Below are 18,147 nucleotides of genomic sequence, written 5' to 3'. Positions count from 1 at the left end.
CGCTGGAGGGCACAAGCTTCCTTCACTCAGACCCAAATGAGAAAATTACCATCTTCTGGTCTTATCCTTACCTTCAGCTCTCCTGTTTGTGTAAGTCTGTGTTCATGATAGGCTTTGATTCCCGTTCTCTCTAATGAGGATTTGGGGAGCTGATGTGGGGGAAATATGGAGGAACTAATAAGGAGCTATTGATAAGCCGATGAGAAACTGATTGAGGAGATGATGGAGAAGCTGATAAGGAGCTATAGGGAAGCTGATGAAGGAGGTGATGGAGGAGATGATAGAGGAGATGGTAGGGAGCTATATGGAAGCTGCTGAAGGAGGTGATGGAGGAGCTGATGGAGGAGATGGTAAGGAGCTATAGGGAAGCTGATGAAGGAGGTGATGATAGAGAAGATGGTAGGGAGCTATATGGAAGCTGATGAAGGAGCTGATGGAGGAGCTGATGGAGGAGCTGATGGAGGAGATGGTAAGGAGATATAGGGAAGCTGATGGAGGAGCTGATGGAGGAGATGGTAAGGAGCTATAGGGAAGCTGATGAAGGAGCTGATGGAGGAGATGGTAAGGAGCTATAGGGAAGCTGATGAAGGAGCTGATGGAGAAGATGAACCTCACACAGTGTTCAGGAAACTGGACTAAACTGTAATTAATATAATTCACTGCAGAGGACAAAGAGAACCAAAATATCAATTTGGACACACACACACACACACACACACACACACACACACACACACACACACAGTGTCTTTTTCTATATAAACAGTCTCCACTTGTTTAATTAAACTCATCACTTTATCTTACACTGACACACTCACACACACCCTGTCTAGTGTCAGCTGATATGCACTCACTCCCTCTGAGTGTGTGTGTGTGTGTGTGTGTGTGTGTGTGTGTGTGTGTGTGTGTGTGTGTCAGTGAGAGACATATGGGAATTTTGCTGAATAAGGACTGCGGTAGTGCTGACTGCTGCCTCACGCTTTCTGGAGTTTTCTTCTTCATCTCTCTCTCTCTCTCTCTCTCTCTCTCTCACACACACACACACACACACCTCCTGCACATAAATAAAGATCTGCATAAAACTAAAGAAAAACAAAAAAGATACACAGTGAAATAACTATAATTCGATCTTTTTCTGTGTGTTTTTTTGAACAAACTCTCGTGTGAAATCTGAGACACAAAACACACAAGTCCACCATACTGCTCTCGACTTCACTTCGGGACCTTCTTCACCTCTGCATCATGCACGAACGTCCTGAAACACCTCACACATACACCTGGAGTATCGAAATATCTTATTGGTTATAGAAAACTACTTAACGCCTGCTGACCAATCAGAATCCAGGATTGTGATGTGGAACACTGACCGTGACGTGTGGAGGATTTCTGGGGGAAAAAAACAAGAGGTAGTCACACACACACACACACACACACACACACACACACACACCTATATCTCCATCTCAGCACCCCCTCTCCTCTCTATCCATTTCTCTCTCCCTCCATCATTCTTTTTACCACAGCACGTGCAGCTCAGACGCTAATCACGCAGCAATGACGGAGTTCCTCATCAGTGTGTGGAACGTCACATCATCGTCTCGCTGTGTGCACGTTATCAAACCTGTATGAATCACTGACAGTAATAAGCACCATCACACACCACACTTCACACAAATGTGCTGCAGCCCCACTGTGAAGTGACCTTTAGACACACACACACACACACACACACACACACACACGGCGGTGCATGGGACAAAGAATTACAGGCAGCCAGATTATCAAGTGTTATGAGTGCTGATGTGAACTTTCATTCACTGGGACTGCAACCAAAACACACACACTCTCTGTCTCAGTCTAACACACACACACAGCTTAACTGGGTTGCAGAGTTTCGGCCATAAGGTGACTCAAATCTGTATCACTGTACGCTATACGATAAAACTCTTTCTTACAACCTCACCTCACCCCTCACAACCTCACCTCAACCCTCACAACCTGTGCACAAGTTTCAGAAGTTAATTTAACCCTCCACAGTCTCAACCAGCACAACTGTAACCACCCCCAACCCACTCTCTAATCCTGCAATCCCTACAACGTAACCTCAACCTCACAACCTAAACTCAACCCCCAAAACCATAAACACCCAGAACCTCAACCTCTACAACCTCAATCCTCGTATCCTGCACTATGGAATCACTCTGTTTTAGCCTCCTACAGTAGTTTAGGGTTTCTACTGAAGGAACCACGCAGCCTTTTCTAAACGCTCTTAAAGGTTCTGACACCATCATTTTGTAGGTTCTAATTACTATACATCTTCATTTCATCTACAAAACCTTTTCACTACATTAAACCAAAGCACTGAGGAGCATCCTCTCATTCTCAACCTCATTCCAAAACCCCTGAGAGTCTTCCGTCTGTAACCTTCAGCACGTCATCACAACAGCCTTCGAATGTTCTCTGTGGAACAGTAACAGCTCACTGAAGACCATGGTGTGAGTCTGGATGTGTGCAGGAGCGAGAGACAGGAAGTCTGGTGTGACTCAGTACCTTTAATCCCTCTATAAGCCCCAAACATGGACGTTCTTTACAGAGAGATTCTGACCGCAAGCTCCGATTCATCAGAGACGCCGAAGATTCAACGTGCTGGAAAAATGCGCATCACAGGAGCTCCAGCTCTCAGCAAGCCATGTTTCATAACCTTCTCAATGGGGATTAAATATTATGCAGAGCGGTACAGGAGCTCAGGAGCGAGCACACACACACACACACACACACTCACTCTCACTCACACGCTCCCACACTTCTAAACAATCACTCTCACACTCACTCACACACACGCACTCACTCACACACACACACACACACACACACGCACGCACTCACTCTCACACGCTCCCACACTTCTAAACAATCACTCACACACGCACTCTCACACACACACACGCACACACTCACTCACACACGCACTCTCACACACTCACTCACACGCTCCCACACTTCTAAACAATCACTCTCACACACTCACTCTCACACACGCACTCACTCTCACACACACACACGCACGCACTCACTCTCACACTCACACACTCACACACTCACTCACACGCTCCCACACTTCTAAACAATCACTCTCACACACTCACTCTCACACACACACACGCACTCACTCACACACACACACACACTCACTCTCACACACACACACACACTCACTCTCACACACTCACACACACACACACGCACGCACGCACACACACGCACTCACTCTCACACACTCACTCACTCACTCACTCACTCACTCACTCACTCACTCACTCACTCACTCACACACACACACACACACACACACACACACACACGGCGGTGCATGGGACAAAGAATTACAGGCAGCCAGATTATCAAGTGTTATGAGTGCTGATGTGAACTTTCATTCACTGGGACTGCAACCAAAACACACACACTCTCTGTCTCAGTCTAACACACACACACAGCTTAACTGGGTTGCAGAGTTTCGCCATAAGGTGACTCAAATCTGTATCACTGTCGCTATACGATAAAACTCTTTCTTACAACCTCACCTCACCCCTCACAACCTCACCTCAACCTCACAACCTGTGCACAAGTTTCAGAAGTTAATTTAACCCTCCACAGTCTCAACCAGCACAACTGTAACCACCCCCAACCCACTCTCTAATCCTGCAATCCCTACAACGTAACCTCAACCTCACAACCTAAACTCAACCCCCAAAACCATAAACACCCAGAACCTCAACCTCTACAACCTCAATCCTCGTATCCTGCACTATGGAATCACTCTGTTTTAGCCTCCTACAGTAGTTTAGGGTTTCTACTGAAGGAACCACGCAGCCTTTTCTAAACGCTCTTAAAGGTTCTGACACCATCATTTTGTAGGTTCTAATTACTATACATCTTCATTTCATCTACAAAACCTTTTCACTACATTAAACCAAAGCACTGAGGAGCATCCTCTCATTCTCAACCTCATTCCAAAACCCCTGAGAGTCTTCCGTCTGTAACCTTCAGCACGTCATCACAACAGCCTTCGAATGTTCTCTGTGGAACAGTAACAGCTCACTGAAGACCATGGTGTGAGTCTGGATGTGTGCAGGAGCGAGAGACAGGAAGTCTGGTGTGACTCAGTACCTTTAATCCTCTATAAGCCCCAAACATGGACGTTCTTTACAGAGAGATTCTGACCGCAAGCTCCGATTCATCAGAGACGCCGAAGATTCAACGTGCTGGAAAAATGCGCATCACAGGAGCTCCAGCTCTCAGCAAGCCATGTTTCATAACCTTCTCAATGGGGATTAAATATTATGCAGAGCGGTACAGGAGCTCAGGAGCGAGCACACACACACACACACACACACACACTCACTCTCACTCTCACACGCTCCCACACTTCTAAACAATCACTCTCACACACTCACTCACACACACGCACGCATGCACACACACGCACGCACGCACACACACGCACGCACTCACTCACACGCTCCCACACTTCTAAACAATCACTCTCACACACGCACTCTCACACACACACACGCACACACTCACTCCCACACGCTCCCATACTCACTCACACACTCCTAAACAATTACTCTCACACACTCACTCTCACACACGCACTCACTCACACACACGCATGCACGTACTCACTCACACTCACACGCTCCCACACTCACTCTCACACTCCTAAACAATTACTCTCACACACTCACTCTCACACACACGCACTCACTCTCACACACTCACACACTCTCACTCTCCCACACTCACGCACTCACTCTCCCACACTCACGCACAAACACACTCACTCACGCACTCACACTCACTCCTAAACACTCAATCTCACTCACTCACTCACTCACTCACTCACTCACTCACTCACTCACACACACACACACACACACACACACACACACACTCACTCAAACACACACACACACACACACACACACACACACTCACTCAAACACACACACACACACACACACACACACCCTGTAGATCTGAGCACAAGCAGAAGAAACCACTTAGATACAAAAAGAGGTGAGATAATCACAAGAGGCTTCCAGAAGGTTCTTTTGTTCGATAGAAAAATACTCACACACTCACTCTCTCACACACACACACACACACGCACTCACTCACACACACACGCACGCACTCACTCTCACACACTCCTAATTAATCACTCTCACACACTCACTCTTACACTCACACTCACACACTCCTAATCAATCACTCTCACACACTCACTCGCTCTCAAACACACGCACACACTCACTCTCACACACTCCTAATTAATCACTCTCACACACTCACTCTTACACTCACACACCCTAATCAATCACTCTCACACACTCACTCACTCTCACACACACACGCACGCACTCACTCTCACACTCACTCACACACTCCTAATTAATCACTCACACACTCACTCTACACTCACACTCACACACTCCTAATCAATCACTTTCACACACTCACTCACTCTCACACACACGCACTCACACTCACACGCTCCCACACTTCTAAACAATCACTCACACACTCACTCACACACACACACTCACTCGCTCTCACACACATGCACACACTCACTCACTCACTCTCACACGCTCCCACACTCACTCTCACACACTCCTAAGCAATTACTCTCATACACTCGCTCTCACACACATGCACGCACTCACTCACACACTCACACACTCTCACTCTCCCACACTCACGCACTCTCACTCTCCCACACTCACGCACAAACACACTCACTCACGCACTCACACTCACTCCTAAACACTCAATCTCACTCACTCACTCACTCACTCACTCACTCACTCACTCACTCACACACACACACACACACACACACACACACACACACACACTCACTCAAACACACACACACACACACACACACACACACTCACTCAAACACACACACACACACACACACACCCTGTAGATCTGAGCACAAGCAGAAGAAACCACTTAGATACAAAAAGAGGTGAGATAATCACAAGAGGCTTCCAGAAGGTTCTTTTGTTCGATAGAAAAATACTCACACACTCACTCTCTCACACACACACACACACACGCACTCACTCACACACACACGCACGCACTCACTCACACTCACACACCCTAATTAATCACTCACACACTCACTCTTACACTCACACTCACACACTCCTAATCAATCACTCTCACACACTCACTCACGCACTCACACACACGCACTCACTCTCACACACTCCTAATTAATCACTCTCACACACTCACTCTTACACTCACACACCCTAATCAATCACTCTCACACTCACTCACTCTCACACACACACGCACGCACTCACTCACACTCACTCTCACACACTCCTAATTAATCACTCTCACACACTCACTCTTACACTCACACTCACACACTCCTAATCAATCACTTTCACACACTCACTCGCTCTCACACACATGCACACACTCACTCTCACACTCCCGTATCCACAGCGATTAGGGGCCTTGCTCAAGGGCCCATCAGTGGCAGCTTGGTGGTGCTGGGACTTGAACTTAAGACCTTCTGATCCAACAACAACAATCAATACACTTGCTACTAGTCAGAGTTACTGAGTGTTGAGTGTTGATGTGTTGAGTTTTTGAGTGTTGAGTAGCTGGACAGAAAGAACATGAGAATAAAAAAACAAGAAAAAGAGTCACACAACAAAGTAATGAAGAAAATATAGTAAAGAAGCAATCAGAGAAAATGAAGCTAAAAAAAGAAAACAAAATACAAAATAAACAAAGAACAAAAGAAAGAAAAAAAAATGAATAAAGAAAGAAGGAAACAAATCAATCTGTTTATTTATATATAAAGAAAAAAAGTTGTTTATATTTGTTTGTTTCTCAGAGTTTTAGTGTGAAAGAACAAACATCAAATCCAACACACACACACACACACACACACACACACTAGTTTTATGCTAATGCTAGTGCCGTAGCGCTGAAGCTCGGATGGTTTGGTCAGCGGCAGACTCACGTGTAGATGTTTGGGGTGTGGTCAGGACGGCGATGGCAGACTTTAAGAGCTGGCGTATGAGGAAGCACACGATCACAGTACACATCCCTCCACATATTTTACTGCACCTTCACACTCGCTAAAACGTGGATCTGCACCTGATAACGTCTGCTGGATGAAGACAAGGGCAGAGCGGGGAGGAGGTCCACCTTCCGCCACTTTCCATTAGGCTAATCCTTTCAGAGCGACTAATCAGCTGAGCATGGCTTAGTGTGATGGAGCTGGAGAACTGAGGAACATCTCACAAACTCCTCAAACAAACGCTGACTAAAAAAGTTTATTTTTGTGGAAACACTCGTACTCAACTCGTGTAGTGCGACCTAACAGATGACTACATCAGCCATGATGAGAGAGAGAGAGAGAGAGAGAGAGAGAGAGAGAGAGAGTTTGGAAGAAAAACACTACGAGAAAACATACATAAAGGACAAAAACCTGAATAGAAAGAAAGGAAACGTTTGTGAAAGTAAAGGAGGTTAACAGTAGCTCAGAGTGAAAGTGGCACATGTATATTGAGAGCTGAGAGATATGTGCCAGTCTGAACATGTAGTGTATGTGTTTGTGTGTGTGTGTGTGTGTGTGTGTGTATGTGTGTGTGTGTGGATATAATCCAATCAGAGCAGCATGGACACCAGGTTCCTGCAGGATTAGCGAGTCAGCAGTGATCTCATAGAGTTCAGATGAAGTCGGTTAAACTCATAATCTCAGGCCTTCTGATGACCTTCAGCTGAAGAGAACAAGTGGAGAGTCAGAGTGTGAGAGAATGAGTGTGGAGAGAGAGAGAGAGAGAGAAAGAGAGTGGAGAGAGAGAGAGTGATTAGGGAGAGAGATGGAGAGAGTCATTAGGAAAGGTGGCTTATGACAAGTGATGGTGATGAGTGAGTGGGGAAACGTGGAGGTGATGAGTGAGTGGGGAAACATGGAGGTGATGAGTGAGTGGGGAAACGTGGAGGTGATGGTAATGAGTGAGTGGGGAAACGTGGAGGTGATGAGTGATGGTGATGAGTGAGTGGGGAAACGAGAGGTGATGGTGATGAGTGAGTGGGGAAACGAGAGGTGATGGTGATGAGTGAGTGGGGAAACGTGAGGTGATGGTGATGAGTGAGTGGGGAAACGTAGAGGTGATGGTGATGAGTGAGTGGGGAAACGTAGAGGTGATGGTGATGAGTGAGTGGGGAAACGTGGAGGTGATGGTGATGAGTGAGTGGGGAAACATTTAGGTGATGAGTGATGATGATGATGGTCACTTCAACACTATTGATTTAAAGCATTAAGAGGAAAGCTGGTGCTCAGTGAGGAAATCAAACTAGAGTGAGATGAAACGGAGCCCAAAAGAGAGTGAGAGTAAACCATGAGTCATCCTTAACCTCCGCAAGCACGAGTCAGTGAGCTGTGATGAAAACTGTAAAGACTCTTCATCAAAACAACAAAAAGAATATTTTAGTTGTACAAAAAGGACCAAAGTTAAAAACAGATGAAGACAGCAGTACAGTACTGTAGTGTACATCATATCATCTCATCAGACCAGTGATGATTCACAGCAGAAACGTTTTAACATAATGACATTCAGTTCTTTAGCTGTGATGTAAAATCCCTGTTGATCAATAGAACGTGTTTGATTTAAACAATGAGAGTAAAATGAACTAAAAACACGTGTCACATTTACATTTACAACATTTGCCAGATGCCCTTTTCCAGAGCCACTTCCATTTATATCGGTTCTCCAGCTCAGTATCTGAGGGTTCAGCACCTTGCTCAGGGGCTCAGCAGGGGCAGCTAGATGGTGGAGAACCCAAGACCTTCTGATCAGGAGTCCATCATCTCATCCACTAAGCTGCAGTGGTGAACAGTGAGGAAGTAAATGTAATTTGTTACTGTACTTGAGTAGCTTTTTGCATATCTGTATTTAAATATTTCCATTTGTGGATATTTGACTGAAACTTCACTACATTTCAAAGTCACCAATCAGGATCGAGCGCACGCTCTGTTTTACACGCGTTCTAATTGGCTCTTGGTGTATCTACTGATCACCAACATACAGATCAGCATCAGTTCAACATCAAGCAGAACATTTAGAGCGGAATAAATGATGTCATGTTTTACCGAGTGGATCTCTACTCAAAGGCATGGTTTGTGTACTTCGTCCACCACTGCTGAGCTACCACATCATCATCACCACAGGAACCAACTGCCCAAGAACATGATTAACTTTACTGAGACTGACTGTTCAAGAACACGCCCTCCTTTACTGAAACAAACTGGCCAGGTACATGTATACCTTCCCTGGAACCAAGTGCCCAGGGGAACACCTCCTTTATGGCAAAAACGCTCCATAAAGGGTACACCTCACTCACTGGAACCAAATGGCCAAGGACATGCCTCCTTTGCTGGAACCATCTACCAAACGATAAGCCCAGGTTCACTGGAACCAACTTTCCAATGACACACCTGCTCAACTGGAACAGGCTGCTAAACACCACATGTCCTTCACCAAGGCTGAAAAAAAGAATCCCAGACCACACCTACATTACTAAATCTAGCAGAGAAGCAGAGAATCCTGCCTCCTTCAATGGGACAGACTGGCCAAGGAACGCTGCTCCCTAAGATTAACATTCAGATGTTATACATGATAAAAACTCAAACAACTTCAGTGAAGCTTCTGCATTCAAACGATGCAAGCCAAAACGAAAAGTTCGTCCGCGAGCAGCTTTCTGTACGTAACACAACACGTCGTGAATTTCTGTGCTTCCAATATAGCACCCAGACAAAATGCAGTTCACCCAGAAGGACGTGCCAATTAATCACGCTTCTGACAAGCGTGAGTCACAGCAGCGTTCCAGAATATGGATTCACAAAGCATAATAAGGAGGTTTTTAAAGCTCAATCAAAATCCTGCAAAATACAGAGAATCGTGACTAATACAACAAAACAAGCGCACGTCACACTGAAGCCAAGCTGAGACAGTGAGGGAGGAAACCTGCAGGACCCAAAACAACCTGGAAACATAAACGTGACTGTACAGAAGCTGTCCTACCTCGTTCCATTTACCTTTAAATAGGAGTGAAGAAAAAGGTCCAAGACACAGACGGAATCACATATCCAGATTACTGAAAAATACCGTAAGAGGATTCGATTTACCGGACTATAAAGCGCACCCATATATAAGCCCCACCCACTGAATTGTACAAATATTTTTATTTTGAACATAAATAAGCGGCACCTGTCTATAAGCCCTAGGTGTCTACACTAATGTACACAGGCTTTACCGAAAGACACGTTACACGGTGTAACGGGTGAAATATGTTGCGCTTCCTTTAGGAGCATAGCGGTATTTTGGGAATAGCATGCCACTGCATTTTCCAGTATTACTGGGTGTGTGTAAGACAAAGGAATATGTCCTCATTATTTTCTGATGCTCATTTCTAAGTTTCTTTGACTAACCCGTAACTCTGTTGCCAAAAATAATAAAAAAGCACGAGTTTTGGAAACCTGTCTGTGCTTATATGATTTCTGTTGTAACTGGAGTTAGCGAGCTCTCCCTTCACCCAGACTCAACGCGTTACAACGGCTTGTATCTAAACGATAGCTGACCAAGTAAGTCATTGTTCACTGTCTTCCTCCTTCCTTTCACAACTATTTCTCTCGAGAGTTTATCTTTTAGCATCGTCGTGCGTTTAAAAAAAAAAGTTTTTTCTCCCGATGCCGTGCAGCTCAGAACACAGGTGAGGTGCGTTTTTTCGTTTCCGTTCGGAAATTTCATTGGTCTAATGTTATGGGGTTCAGTTTTTTGGCTTGAAGTTTGTGAAACCGGAAAACCCAGGAAAATTCATAAATAAGCCGCCGTTGTTTAAGCCGCGGAGTTCAAAACGTGGGAAAAAAGTAGCGGCTTATAGTCCGAAAAATACGGTACACACGATTTTACCCTGTAACCCTGCAGGGGGCTGTTACACAAACAAACCACACACTCCCACCCACTCCATATTAGTACTTGGCTAGTTTAGAGAATTTGGGTCAGTCTAATCATCCAGCCACACACACACACACACACACACACACACACACACACACACACACACAGACATATCAATAGTTCATTGTTTACTTCTTTCTCATTTCATTTAAAGCCAATCTTTCAGTTTACTCCTCCATTCTGAAAATATAAAAAAAAAAAAAAAATATAAGAAAAATGATTTTCAATAACAAGCTACAAGACAGTAGGACAACGACACATGGGGACACGGGGAACATTGTAGTTACCACGGCAAGACGTCATGCCAAGAGGTAACAGGTGAAACAGCAACTAACGCCTGGATAAAAAGTAAAGAACTGTGAGACAAGTGGTAGTGAGGGCACTGCGAGGACGTGGTAGCTCAGTGGTTAGGGCTTTGGGGTACTGATCGAGAGGTCGTGAGTTTGAACCCCGGTATAGTCAAACTGCTCCTGTTGGGCCCTTAAGCAAGGCCCTTAAGCCGCTCTATCTATTAGTTGTAAACTTATAAACAAGAGACACAATAAAACATGGCAACAAGGCGGCTGGTGGTAATAGTGTGCAATAGGGTGCAACTGTAAATCAACAACTTCAACAAAACAGAACAACATACTCGAGAGTGATATACAGGGGGCAACAATAAATAAGAGACTGGGCAACAATGAAAAACACGGTGGTGGGGCAATGAAAGAAAAAAGTGGCATGAAAAAGCGAGAGACTGGGCGTTGATGAAAGCGAGAGACGAGGTGACAAAAAACACAAGAAACTGGGAGTTGACAAAGCAAGAGATGGTGTGACAAAAAAACGAGAACAGGCAACAAGGCATCAAGAAAAAGGGATAATGGGACCATGTTGAACAGAGTCAGGGACACATGGACACAGCAACATGTAACAAGGTGTCAACCAACGAGTAACAAACCCAAACGATATGCACAAGACGAATTTCCCAGCATGCAACACAGCAAACACAACAGAAACCCCCAGGGCAGCAAACACCAAGTCACCGTGTCCTACAGAAAAAGTTGAACAGGCCACACCCACAAGCGAACAACAGTTTTGCTGTTACACTGACCAACCAACTGAATAAACAAACAAACAAATAAATAAATAAAGCCAGCCATCACCCAGTTCCGATATAAAAACAGTTCTCGGTAGTAAAGTCAGACTTTTAGACCCGACTATAAATAGCACTGCAGAGAAATGTGAACGGCTCTGTGAGGAGAAGCGAAGGAGAAGCGTCTGGCAGCAGACCTGCAGCACTGGAGCACAAAAACAGCAGCCATTTTTACAACTACAAATAAATATATACATATTTATATATATATATATATATATATTTGTAGTTGTAAAATAACTGCTGCCAGACGCTTTTCCTCACAGAGCTGCTCACATTTCTCTTTCATATATATATATATATATATATATATATATATATATATATATATATATATATATATATATATATATCTTCTTCTTCTTCTTCGGCTGCTCCCATTAGGGGTCGCCACAGCGGATCATCCGTCTCCACACCACCCTGTCCTCTACATCTGCCTCTTTTACACCAACTACCTGCATGTCTTCCTCACCACATCCATGAACCTCCTTTTGGCCTTCCTCTTTCCTCCTACCTGGTGGCTCCATCCTCAGCATTCTTCTACCAATATAATTTATGTCCCTCCTCTGCACATGTCCAAACCATCTCAATCTCGCCTCCCTCACCCTCAACGAAAACCTCAACATCTTTAGCTCTGCTACCTCCAGCTCCACCTCCTGTCTTTTACTCAATGCCACTGTCTCTAAACCATACAACATCGCAGGTCTCACCACAGTCCTATAAACTTTCCCTTTCAATTTTGCAGATACCCTACTATCACAAATCACTCCTGTCACTCTTCTCCACCCACTCCACCCTGCCTGCACTCTTTTCTTCACTTCTAACACACTCTCCATTACTTTGCACTGTTGAACCCAGGTACCTGAATTCCTCCACCTTCTGAAGCTCTTCTCCTGCAACCGCACCACTCCACTGCCCTCCCTCTCATTCACACACATGTACTCTGTCTTACTCCTACTGAGTTTCATTCCCTTCTCTCCAGTGCATATCTCCACCTCTCCAGGCTCTTCTCAACCTGCTCCCTACTCTCACAACAAATCACAATATCATCCGCAAACATCATAGTCCAGGGAGACTCCTGTCTGACCTCGTCCGTCAACCTGTCCATCACCACTGCAAACAGGAAAGGGCTCAGGGCCGATCCTTGATGCAGTCCAACCTTCACTCTAAACCAGTCTGTCGTACCTACTGCACACTTCACTGCCGTCACACTGTCCTCATACATGTCCTGCACCACCCTTACATACTTCTCCGACACACCTGACTTCCTCATACAGTACCACAACTCCTCTCTTGGCACCCTGTCGACGCCTTCTCTAAATCCACAAATACACAATGCAATTCCTTCTGTCCTTCTCTATACTTCTCCATCAACATTCTCAAAGCAAATATGGCATCTGTGGTGCTCTTCCTCGGCATGAAACCATACTGTTGCTCACAGATGGTCACCTCTTCTCTCAGCCTGGCTTCCACTACTCTTTCCCATAACTTCATGGTGTGACTGATCAACTTAATACCCCTGTAGTTACTGCAGGTCTGCACATCTCCTTTATGCTTAAAGATCGGTACCAGCACACTCTTTCTCCATTCCTCAGGCATCTTCTCACCTTCCAAAATCCTGTTAAACAATCTGGTCAAAACCCCACTGCCATCTCTCCTAAACATCTCCACGCTTCCACCGGTATGTCATCTGGTCCAACCGACTTTCCACTCTTCATCCTCTTAATCGCTGCTCTCACTTCCTCCTTACTAATCTTATCTACATCCTGCTTCACCATCTCCACATCATCCAACCTTCTCTCTCTCTGATTTTCCTCATTCATCAGCTGCTCAAAATACTCCCTCCACCTTCTCAACACACTCTCCTCACTAGTCAACACATTTCCTCTCCATCCTTTACTGCTCTAACTTGCAGTACATCCTTTCCAGCTCGGTCCCTCTGCCTGGCCAATCGGTACAAATCCTTTTCTCCTTCCTTAGTGTCCAACCTCTCATACAGCTCCTCATATGCCTTTTCCTTGGCTTTCGCCACATCCTCTTAACCTGCTGCCGCATCTCCTTGTACTCCTGCCTACTTTTCTCATCACTCTGTCTATCCCACTTCTGTTTTGCCAACCTCTTTCTCCTTATGCTCTCCTGCACTTCCTCATTCCACCACCACGTCTCCTTGTCTTCCTTTCTATTTCCAGATGTCACACCAAGTACTTTTCTAGCTGCCTCCTCATCACTCCTGCAGTAGTTGCCCAATCATCCAACACCTCCTTAACACCACTGAGCCTCTCTGACCTCTTCCCTGAACCTCACACTACACTCTTCCTCCTTCAGTTTCCACCATCTTATTCTTCTTTCAGTCCTCACTCTCCTCCTCTTCATCCTCGCCTCCAAAACCATCCTACAGACCACCATCCTATGCTGTCTAGCTACACTGTCCCCTGCCAACACCTTACAGTCGCCAATCTCCTTCAGGTTGCATCTCCTGCATAGCACATAGTCCACCTGTGTGCACCTTCCTCCACTCTTATACGTCACCCTATGATCCTCCTTCTTTTAAAATAAGTGTTCACCACTGCCATTTCCATCCTTTTAGCAAAATCTACCACCATCTGCCCTTCCACATTCCTCTCCTTAAAACCATACCTACCCATCACCTCCTCATCACCTCTGTTCCCTTCACCCACATGCCCATTAAAGTCCGCCCCAATCACTAACCGTTCTTTCCTAGGTACACCATCTACCACTTCATCTAATTCACTCCAGAATCTTTCCTTCTCCTCCATCTCACAGCCAACTTGTGGAGCATAGGCACTGATGACATTTATCATCATCCTTCAACTTCCACCTTCACGATCATCACCCTATCAGAAACTCTCTTCACCTCCACTACACTCTTACTGTACTCTTCCTTCAGAATCACCCCTACACCATTTCTCTTCCATCCACACCATGATAAAACAGTTTAAACCCACCTCCAATGTTCCTGGCCTTACTCCCTTTCCACTTGGTCTCCTGAACACACAACATATCTACCTTTCTCCTCTCCATCATATCAGCTACCTCCCTCCCTTTACCCGTCATAGTACCAACATTTAAAGTACCAACCCGAACCTCTACTCTCCTACACTGCTCCTTTCCTGCCGTCTCTGTAGACGTCTTCCTCCTCTCCTTCTCCTCCTTCGGCCAACAGTAGCCCAATTTCCACCGGTACCCTGTCGGCTAACGATACCTGTGGCGGTCGTTGTTAACCCGGGCCTCGACCGATCCGGTATGAAATTCTCATTTGTGATCCGCATATTTGATTTGGCACGTGTTTTACGCTGGATGCCCTTCCTAACGCAACCCTCCCCATTTACCCGGGCTTGGGACCGGCACTAAGAATGCACTGGCTTGTGCCTCCCTAATGGCTGGGTTATATATATATATATATATATATATATATATATATATATATATATATATATATATATATATAGAGAGAGAGAGAGAGAGAGAGAGAGAGAGAGAGAGAGAGAGAGAGAAAGAACAAGCAAGTATAATCTGGAGGATCGATTTTAATAAGCTCCTCATCATCATCATCCATGTGAACAGCGGGAGGAAAATAGAGCCTTGAGGGCAAAAAAAAGAGCAACACAGGGTAATTATAGAGTAATAAGAGATACAGGGAAATATGGAGAGCAGGGCAGGAGGACCAGAGGATTAGATAAGAGTTGTGACGTACACCAGGTCTTTATCGAATTTAAAGATATTGATGCAGAAGTCGTGACGATCATCAAATACCAAATGAACATGAAGAAGCACACACTTGGAGGAAGGTGAACATCGTGTATGAGCTTTTCACCATGAAAGAGGAATGAGGCTTGGCACCCAGTCCAGGTTCCTGTAGGGCTCTGCGGTCGGTACCATCTGTCGAACAGTTCTCACTCTCAGCAGTGGGCTCGGGTTTTAATCCTCCTTCTTTTGAACTTGTGCTGGAGCCAGTTTCTTCCAACAACCCTGCCTAGCAGGATGCAGTAATCAAGACCTACTCTGCTGCTTCAGATCTGGGAAGAGTTTTTATCTGCTCACACGGTCACATGATCAGGAGGTCTGATCATTACAGCGATTACGAAATGTAAAGTAACTCAGGAACTGGATTTCCGGATTTCAGGGACTGAAGGAAATCTGTATCTAACGCACCTGGTATTGAAATATCACAAGTTCAATCACTCCTGCATTGATGATTTTTCTAGAACAGCATATCCCCAAGTGGCTTATTCCTTTTCCACTGCATTGATTTGCAAACGTTACACTTTTATCACTTTCAATTTACATTCTATGCTGTGGAAACATGTTAGTTTCTGTTCTTGGTTCTGAAACTGCAGCTAGAAAAGTCTTTTTCCCCTCACCAACCTTTATTTCCTCTCAATTAATGGTTTAAAAAAACAAACAAAAAAAGTTACCGCTTTACCTCCGGCATTAGAGACTCCTTTACTTACAGCACAAACGATTTAACAACAAAAACAAGAGATAGGGGAACAATGCGAACGAGAGACATGGAAACAACGAGAGACGAGGCTACAACGTGAACGCGAGACGGGGCTACAACGTGAACGCGAGACAGGGCTACAATGTGAACACGAGACAGAGCTACAATGTGAACACGAGATGGCTACAATGTAAACACGAGACAGGGCTACAACGTAAACGCGAGACAGGGCTACAACGTAAACGCGAGACAGGGCTACAACGTGAACTCGAGACAGAGCTACAATGTGAACTCGAGACAGAGCTACAATGTGAACTCGAGACAGGGCTACAACATGAATGCGAAACTGGGCTACAACGTAAACGCGAGACAGAGCTACAATGTGAACTCGTGACGGCTACAATGTGAAAGCGAGACAGGGCTACAATGTGAACTCGAGGCGGCTACAGTGTAAACACGAGACAGAGTTACAATGTGAACTCCTGACGGCTACAATGTGAACGCGAGACAGGGCTACAACATGAATGCGAAACTGGGCTACAACGTAAACGCGAGACAGAGCTACAATGTGAACTCGTGACGGCTACAATGTGAATTCGAGACAGAGCTACAATGTGAACTCGAGGCGGCTACAGTGTAAACGCGAGACAGAGTTACAATGTAAACACGAGACAGAGCTACAATGTAAACACGAGACAGGGCAACCACAAAAACAACACTAACTGAAATGAGAGACAGAGCAACAACAAAAACAAAAGATGGGGCAAAGATAAAATGAGAAAATGATGAGAAACGAAAACTTGAGACAGAATGATAATGAAACGAACAACACAGATGGTGACAGTTAAAGGGGACAGGACGACTGGGCAACAATGAAACAAAAGACAGAGTAAAAACAATAAAATCTAAAACTTGCGCAACAACTAATTTCTGACCAAACACAATTCACAACACAACAGCGATGTGGTGCATCATGGTTTATTACTATTCCAATTCTAGAGGAGGTTCAGCCTCGACTGACTGACAAACGCCAGTCCCGGCCCGACTCCGACTCGTTGGCGTTAATGAGACAGGATCTGTTTGACGAGGCAGAAGCTCCGTCTCCAGGAGCCTGTCCTTGTACTCAAACACGGGGATGAGACGGTAGCTCGGGGATTAGCGTGTTTAAGCTAAAGAATGTGTTTGGCTTATTCACACACACACGCGCGCGCGCGCAGCTCACGCAGGACACACCGCTGTACCTGATCCATAGAAGTGCGCAAGAGCCTCCTGTACCGCCTCAGATATCTGCTCCACCTTCTGCTTTGGTGCCTAAAAACATCACCGTTTTAAATATTAGTCATCAGAACACACTCGTATTCCTGATCGTTAACAAACACACATCTCGATTTGGAATGTACGATTCATTCATTAGTCCTTATTCTTATTTCTGTCACACCCTCCAGAAAGAGGACACTCCCTCGCATGGGACAGCAGGTGGCACAGGG

At 45.2% G+C, this 18,147-nt stretch overlaps 1 protein-coding gene across 5 annotated transcripts in view; it reads right to left on the bottom strand.

Annotated features, from left to right (window-relative positions):
* Positions 1–18,147, bottom strand: part of fam110b (family with sequence similarity 110 member B) — a 35,562-nt gene that overhangs the window by 11,830 nt on the left and 5,585 nt on the right. The window contains exon 2 of one of the 5 annotated variants that reach the window (XM_046862844.1): positions 17,902–17,971. The exons of 3 other annotated variants lie outside the window; for them this stretch is intronic. The gene's annotated coding sequence lies outside the window, so the exon portion shown is untranslated. Of the gene's footprint in view, positions 1–7,060; positions 8,066–17,901; positions 17,972–18,147 lie in introns of those variants that run through there. One more of the 5 variants, XM_046862843.1, reaches the window with a different exon arrangement.

Source organism: Silurus meridionalis, chromosome 12, assembly GCF_014805685.1.
Source record: "Silurus meridionalis isolate SWU-2019-XX chromosome 12, ASM1480568v1, whole genome shotgun sequence".
NCBI lineage: Eukaryota > Metazoa > Chordata > Actinopteri > Siluriformes > Siluridae > Silurus > Silurus meridionalis.
The sequence above is the reverse complement of the archived record's forward strand: the minus strand, read 5'-3'. Positions and strand labels throughout refer to the sequence as shown.